Genomic DNA, 8146 nt, shown 5'->3' on the forward strand with positions numbered 1-8146 from the left:
GGGGGGGGAGTGAGGGGCTGGGTCCGAAGAGGGACGCCCGGTGGCACAGCGATTGAGTGCTTAGCCATGAACCCAAAGGTGGGTGATTGTAACTCATCGGTTGCTCTGCGCAGGAAAGACCGGGCAATTTCCTTCTATAAAGACTGCAGCCTTGAAAGCCCTAAGAGGTAGCTCTATTCTGTAACCTGGCGTCGCGATGAGTCGCGATGGGATTGTTTTTCCCCCAGAAGAGGGCCATCAGGATGGGGTGGGAGGCGGTGGAAGGACTGGTGAGGTGGGAGTGGGGCGCGAGAGCCCGCCCACCGCGAGTTTGCGTTTGAACCGGCCACTCTATTGCCCTCTGCCCTCGTCCCCTGCCTCAGCGTGACACCTGGCCCTGGGCAGGCATTCTGGAGAGGCTGGGATCCAGCCAGAAGAATGGCCAGCTCCCCTGCAGTTCTGCCGCCCCCGAGATGCCCGCTCTGAGTCTCGGAGAATCTTCCCTTCCCAAAGGAACCTTAAAAGAAGGGGGTTGGGAGCGGGGCGGGTTCCCATCCCAGGAAAGCACGTTCTGGAGGGGAGGGGGCACTCCGGAGCTGGGAGGAGTTGGTCCCAAGGGCTGGCAGAGGGGAGCAGCCCAGGAAAAGAAAGAGACCCGCCCTAGAGAGGTGGGGGTGGGGGTGGGACCCAGAACGTTGCCGTGGAAACTCAAGGCGGAGCGGGAGTGGCTCTGTGGGCGTTTGCATTGGGACAGGACGCGCACAGGATCGGCATGGCGCCGCAGGAGGATGTGCCCCAGTCTCCTCCGGAGACCTCCTTCCCCCATGGAGCCTGGCCGCTCATCGAAAGGCGGGAGAAAGACGTGGCCACCACAAGGCTTACCTGCGTCGCGTCCTGGGATGGGTGACCCCGCCCCTCCCTGCGCAGCCTCCTTTTAAAATAGAACAGCGTCTGCCTGTCAACCCAAGAACCCCTCCCTGCCTTCTCTCTGGGGATGGCTCCCGGATCACTTTCACCCCGGCTTCTCCATCCCTCCCCTCCCTCCCACGGTTTCCCTCTCTAGCCAGTGCAGGTGAGCCATCTGCCCCTGGACCCTCTCTCTATGGGTGTCCCTCTGACTCTCCCTACACAGCCCACCTCCGCAGGGTGGACATTGGTTCCTTCTTGCTAGCTGTTGAGTGTGCACGGCCTGGTGGCCACATCTCTTACGTCAGAGCTGAGCAGTCCTGTGCCAGTCTCATGACAGTTAGTGTGTGTGTGGGCATTCTTGCAGTCGCTGTGCCAATCCATCCCCTGGAGGCTCCCTAGCTCTCACCCACCCTCTCCAGGCATCCCTGACTAGTGAGGGGCTTGCATCGTCAAGGCATGGTCCTAACTAGGTTCTGACAAAAGACAGATGCTTCATAGTTTTTGGGTTTTGCTTTGCTCTTTATAGTTTTCATTATTGTGACCTTCCCCGCCCCCCCCTTCAAAAACCAAAATTACAAAGACCCAGAACAAAAACATCATATCAATGTGAATGAGGGGAACGAGGCATGGAGACAATTGACATCCCCTTACAGAAGAGTCACAAGGAAGAGACAAGCCAGTCAGAGTGCAGTACAGCACTGATGAAACATACACCTTTCCTCCAGTTCTTTAATGCTTCCTTCCCCCCACTATCATGACCTCAATTCTACCTTACAAATCTGGCTAGACTAGAGCATGTACACTGGTACAGATAAGAGCTTGCAACACAGGGAACCCAGGACAGATAAACCCCTCAGGACCAATAATGAGAGTATGGATACCAGGTGGGGAAGAGGATGGGGTGGGGCAGAAAGGGGGAACCAATCACAATGATCTACATATAAACCCCCTCCCAGAGAATGGACAACAGAAAAGTGGGTGGAGACAGCGGTCAGTATAAGACATGAAAAAAAATCAAGGGTTCGTGAGGGAGGGAAATGAGCTGCTCAAGTAGAAAGAAAATGGTTTGAAAATGATGATGGTGGAGGATGTTTTGCGAATGATGATAGCAATGGGTGTACAAACGTGCTTGACACAATGGATGGATGGATTCTGATAAGAGCTGTCCGAGCCCCGCATAAAATGATTTTTAAAAAATCAAAAAACTATAAGCTTGTTGTCATAGAGTCAATTATGGCCCATGCCACTGTATAGGGCAGCGGGGAACGGCTCTGTGGTCTTCTGAGAAGATAGATCTTTACAGGAGCAAAAAGCCTCCTCTTTCTCCCTTTACAGAGGCTGGTGGTTTTGAACTGCTGACCTTGCAGTTAGCAGCCCAGTGTATAACCCACTGAGCCACCAGGGTTTCTGAATAATACAGTCAAGTAAATATGATCTTTATGTGTTTTTGAAGGCTGGAAACATTACACACATACTTACAGCTATGGTTTAGGTTAATGCATTTTGTTGTCAGGTGCCATAGATTCCATCTGGACTCCTAGGCAAGCCTGCGTGCTACCGAACAAAACACAGCCAGCCTCTCAACGTGCCGTTGCTGCAGCCACCGTGTCCATCCACCTCCTTGAGGGCCCTCCTCTTGTCTGCTGACCCTCTATTGTACCAAGCATGGGGTCCTCCAGGAACTGGTCCTTCCTGACATTCAGGCCAAATGGATGTGAGCTGAAGTCTCACCATCCTTGTCTAAGGAGCATCCTGGCTGTCCTTTCAAGACATATGTATTTGTTCTTCTGGCAGTCTATGGTACATTGAGGGTTTTGTTTGGTTTTTTTTGCCAGTACCCTAATTCAAGTGCATCCCATCTTTTTTGGTCTTCTAAATGGAGTGTCCAACTTGCACATGCGTATGAGGCGATTAAAAAGATCATGGCATGGGCCTAATGCCTCTCAGTCCTCCGAGTGACATCGTTGCCTTTCCAGCACATTCAGAAGCTCTTTTGCAGCAGATTTGCCCAACGCAACATGCCCTTGGGTTTGATGCTGCTTCCCTGGGCATTCCTGATGGACCCGAGTAACAGGAAACCCATTACCGCTTCAATCTTTGCTCCGTTTCTCGTGACGTTGCTTGCTGGCTCACCTTAGGATCTTTGCTTTCTTCACGCTGCGGCGTGATCCACACCGAAGGGGTGTGGTCCTTGGGCTTCACCCGTGAGTGCTTCAAGTCCTCTTGACTTGCAGCAGCAAGGCTGCGCATCTACCTGCCGCAGTTTGTTACCGAGTCGCCTTCCAACCCGGATGCCCTGTTCTTCTCCAGCTTGTGCAGCCTCTCACAGTACTTGTTCAGCGTGCGGACCCAACAAGCGGGGCCAGAGGATGCAACCCTGACGCGCACCTTGCTTGAGGTTGGAGCCAGGCAGTTCCGGTGTCTTGCTCAAACGGGGGCGGTGTTTACAGTTAGAGAAGCAGCGGGAGTGGTCAGTTTGATCTTTTTCGTTTTTTCCTTCATTTCTTCTATGGCCACAGCTCACTGTTTCCTGGATCTGCCCCGCAACTGTAGCAAAGCGATCAGCATTTGGATCCACGTTTTCAAGCAGCCGAAGGCCCTGAATTCATTTAGAAAAGCTCCAGTTAATCCTTTCTCTATATATATAATTTTGGAACAACTTCTGTCTTTCCTCTACCTCATGATTTCTTTCTTCTTCAGCACTTCTTCCTCTTTAAAACCTATTAAGTCCTGCTCTGTCCATTCCCCTTCTACCTGATCACACTGATTCCAGCTGGTCCACACTGACGCCACATCAGGTTCGGAATTCCCTGTTCTTGCCATATACGCGGGGTTTCCACCACTCTTCCGTCATGTTATCCTGATCAAAGGCTTGGAGCGTTTTCATGGAACTTTGCGATATTTCCCATATCCCCTTTATGCATTTTCCCAACACGTCTTCCCACGACGCTGCCAGGCTCCCGGGTCTCTGATGGTTCTCCGTGTGCTTTGTCAGAGCTTGACTCAATGATAAACTGGGGGCAACCTGCATTTTATCACCGTGCTGTCCCTTTCTACCCACGGGCTTGCTGAGCCCTTATTCAGAGTCAGCATGACAAAGTCTTGCCGCCGGACTCTAAGGAGCCTTCTGGTTGCTTTCCTTCTCGGATTCTTTGGGCAGTTGGAGGGACGGCCGCTAGTCTTTGCCAGCACCACGCTTTGAAGTCTACGTACCGCAACAGAATGTTGTTTATTCTGTAACTCTGCCCTTACCCTCACCTGCCCCCACTGAGTTCAGTTATACCCCCTGGCCCCCCGCCGAGACCGTGGACATAGGGTCATTCCTGCACGCTTCGAACCACAAGCACATACCCCTGACGGCTGGAAAACTGGGGTGGTCAGGACCTGGGGCAGGGCAGAAAAGGCAGCCTGTGAGTTTGATCTTGGCAGACAGGTAGGAGGTTTCCAGACGAAGACCTGCAAGGATGCCTTCCAGGACAAGGGTGGAGAAGGGATGAAGGCTTGGTGGTGGGGACGTGGCTGGCTCCCGCTACCCAGCAGGGCCCCAAGATGGAGTTTGAGGGCCGGGCCCAGGGCTGGAAGAGCCATTGAGCAATGTGGCAACTTTCTGCTTCCATAAGGAGTGACAGCCTGGGAGAGCCACAGGCGCAGTTCTGCCCTGGCCCACAAGGTTGCCGTGCATCAGAGGTGACTCCGTGGCACTGAGCTTGGTTTGGGAGCAGGGCACCACGGACAACTGACAGCAGTCGGGCTGTGAAGGAGCTGAGCACTGTTTTGGCTTTGGAAGGTCTCAGTGTCCTTATATATTGTGACATGGGGACATCAAATCGCCCTTAAGTTCAGGAGAGAGATGGGCAGGAGCACCGGCCCAAAGCTGTTCCTGTGAGGCAGAGGTCAGACAGGCCTACCCGCCAACCATTCGACCAATTCAGACACTGGCCATCCCACCCATGCCTTCACTGCTGGTGCACCTGATCGTTGGTGGCATGGGACCCACGGAACTCACAGACCAGACTCACGATTATGGAGTCAGGATTACAATCCCGGGTCAGAATGAACTTGGAAGTAAAGGATGCTGTTGCTGCTGGATGCTGTGGTGTTGGTTCTGACGCACAGAGACCCTCTGCGTGGTAGAACAAAACACTGCCAGATCCTGTGCCGCTCCCACAATTGTTACGTTTGAGCCCGTGGCTGCAGCCACTGTGTCTACCTGTCTCCTTGGCCGTCATCTTTGTTTTTGCTAACCTACTACATCCCAAGCATGATGTCCTTTCCCAGGGAGTGGTCTCCCGATAACACGCCCAAAACACATGGGACAAAATCTCTCTGTTTCTCACTTCTAAGAAGCTACACTTCTTCCAAGACAGATTTTCTAGTTTGTGTTCTGCAGTCACGGACTGTGGGCAGTGACACCCTCTCCTGTCAACTTGACCAAGGAGGTGAAGTATATCCTATCAATTAGGTCATAGCCAGTAAGGCCTCTGTGTGGGCATGGCCTTTTCCTGAGGATTCTGGGAACTCCTGTATTTGCTCCCTGGAGGCAGAGCACACACTCTCTCTGCTTCACCTGCCTGTTGACAAGCCACATGGAGGTACGCTGATGGAGCCGGAGCTCTGCATCTGGAGGAGCCACGTGGAGACCCACACCAGCGCTGAGATGGTTCCACTGCCACTGGATCCACAAGATTTTCCATGTCCCCGCCTGTGATCTTCCTGCATTTGGCATCATGGCATATGTTGTGTGAGTCTGAAGAGGAATTTACAGACTGGTATTGGACATATGGGCTAATATCAGACGTATGGACTTGATCTGGAATTGGCTGAGATGTTTTCTTAATATGCAATTGCTCTTTTATATAAAGCTCTCTCTTACACACATATGAGTCTCCCTAGATTTGTTTCTCTAGTCTACCCGCACTAGCACATGGACTTTGCAGTATTCTTTGCCAGCACGATCATTAAATGCTTCGTGTCTTCTTTCGGCCTTCCTTGTTCATTGTCCAGCTTTGACACGCATATGAGGTGATTGGAAATATCTTGACTTGCGTCAGGCGCAGTCTTGTCCTCCAAAGGACATCTCTGCTCTTCAACAACATAAAGAGGGCTTGTGCAGCAGATCCACCCACTGCAGTGCGTCATTGGCTCGCTTGATTGCTGCTTCCAAGAGCGCTGATTGTAAACCCAAGCAAGAGGCCGTCTTTGACAACTTCGATCTTTTCTCGGCTCATCAGAAGGTTGTCTGTTGGTCCAGTTGTGAGGACATCAGTTTCCTTTACATTGAACTGTGCTTAATGCTGAAGGCTGCAACCCTTGATCTCCATAAGCCAGCACTTCAGTTGCTCCTCACTCCCAGCAAGCAAGGCATGGCATCTGCACAGTGCAGGTTATTCCTAGGCACTAAGCCTTCCTCCAATCCTGACGCCCCTTTCTCCTTCACACAGTCCAATGTTTTGCATTATTTGCTCAGCAGACAGACTGAATAAATATGACGAGCGTAGATACAACCCTGACGCATACCTTTCCTCACTTTCAATCATGCAGGATCGATTCCCTTGCTCTGTTGGGCTGACTATTTCTCGGTCCATGTACGGGTTCTGCATGAGCACAACGACGTGTTCTGGAATTCCCATTCTTCTCCATGCTCTCCATAGCATGTCATGATCCACACAGTCACGTGCTTTTGCATGGTCCATAAAGCACAAGTAAACATTTATGGTATTCACTTTCAGTCAGGATCTATCCGAAGTCAGCCAGTGAGTCAAAAAAGGAAGGGCACGCTCAGCATATATTGAGCTGAAAGAACTGGGGAAAAAAAATTAAAGCCCGGGTTGCAATATTGAAAGTTTCTATCTATGGGCAAGACACTGAGCGATGCAGGAGGCAGCAAAAGGAGATGAAAGGAGTACACAGAATCACTGTTCCAAAAGAACTGGTGGACATGCAACCATTTCAAGAGGTAGCCTGTGATCAAAAACCAATGGTGTTGAAGGAAGAAGGCCAAGCTGCGCTGAAGCTATTAGTCAAAAACGGGGCTCCGGGAACTGACAGGGTATCAATTGGAATCTTTCAACCAGCTGATGAAACACTGGAAGCACTCACTCATCCGTGCCAAGAAATATGGAAGACAGCTACCTGCCCAATTGACTGCAAGAGATCCATATTTATACCCATTCCAAATAAAGGTGACCCAACAGAGTGCATCCCTCTATTTTGGTTTTCACACCAATACCCATTGAAATGTTTCAGGAAGTTGAAGCAGCACTGGAATCACTCACTCATCTATGCCAGGAAATTTGGAAGACAGCCGCCAGGCCAACGGACTGGAGGAGATCCGTATTTGTGCCCATTCCAAAGAAAAGTGACTTAGCAGAATGCTCAAACTACAGATCGATATCATTGATATCACACACAAGTGAAATTTTACTTAAGATCGTTGAACCATGGTTGCGGCAGTACTTTGACAGGGAACTGCCAGCAGTTCAGGCCGGATTCAGAAGAGGACGTGGAACAAAGAATATCTTTGCTGATGTCAGATGGACCTTGGCTCAAAGCAGAGAAGACCAGAAGGATGATTATTGTGTTTCATTGACGATGCCAAGGCATTTGACTGTGTGGACCGTAACACCCTGTGGATCCCCTTGAGAAGAAAGGGAATCCCAGAACGCTTCACGGTGCTCACGAGGAACCTACACGCGGATCCAGAGGCAGTTGTGCGAACAGAACAAGGGAATACTGCGTGCTTTAAAATCAGGAAAGTTGTGCGTCAGGGTTGTAGCCTCTCACCATACTTGTTCAATCTGTGCGCTGAGAAAATCACGATCGAAGCTGGAATATATGAAGACGCATGGGGCACCAGGATTGGAGGAAGGCTTATTAACAACCTGTGATCTGCAGATGATACAGACTTGGGTGCTGAAAGTGAAGAGAACTTGAAGCACTTGCTGATGAAGATCAAGGATTGTAGCCTTCACGATGGATGACAACTCAATGCAAGGAAGACCCAAATCCTCACAACCGGACCAGTCGATAACGTCATGATACATGGAGGAAAGGCTGAAGCTGTGGGTGAAAGCAATATGAAATCTTTGACAACTGCTATCTTTTCTCTATTTATCATGATATTACCTATTGGTTCCGCTGTGATTTTGGTTTTCTTCACGTGGAGTTTTGGCCCATAGTGAAGGCTGCAATCCTTGATCTTCGTCCGCAAGGGCTTCGAGCCCTCCTCGCTGTCAGCAGACAAGGCTGCGTCATCCGT

At 50.8% G+C, this 8146-nt stretch overlaps 1 protein-coding gene across 2 annotated transcripts in view; it reads right to left on the bottom strand.

Annotated features, from left to right (window-relative positions):
- NFAM1 (NFAT activating protein with ITAM motif 1) overlaps nt 1-8146 on the bottom strand; it is a 171150-nt gene that overhangs the window by 30666 nt on the left and 132338 nt on the right. The window lies entirely within an intron of this gene.

Source organism: Echinops telfairi, unplaced genomic scaffold (assembly GCF_000313985.2).
Source record: "Echinops telfairi isolate 266 unplaced genomic scaffold, ASM31398v2 ScPeMD7_2;HRSCAF=8, whole genome shotgun sequence".
NCBI classification, from domain to species: Eukaryota; Metazoa; Chordata; class Mammalia; order Afrosoricida; family Tenrecidae; genus Echinops; species Echinops telfairi.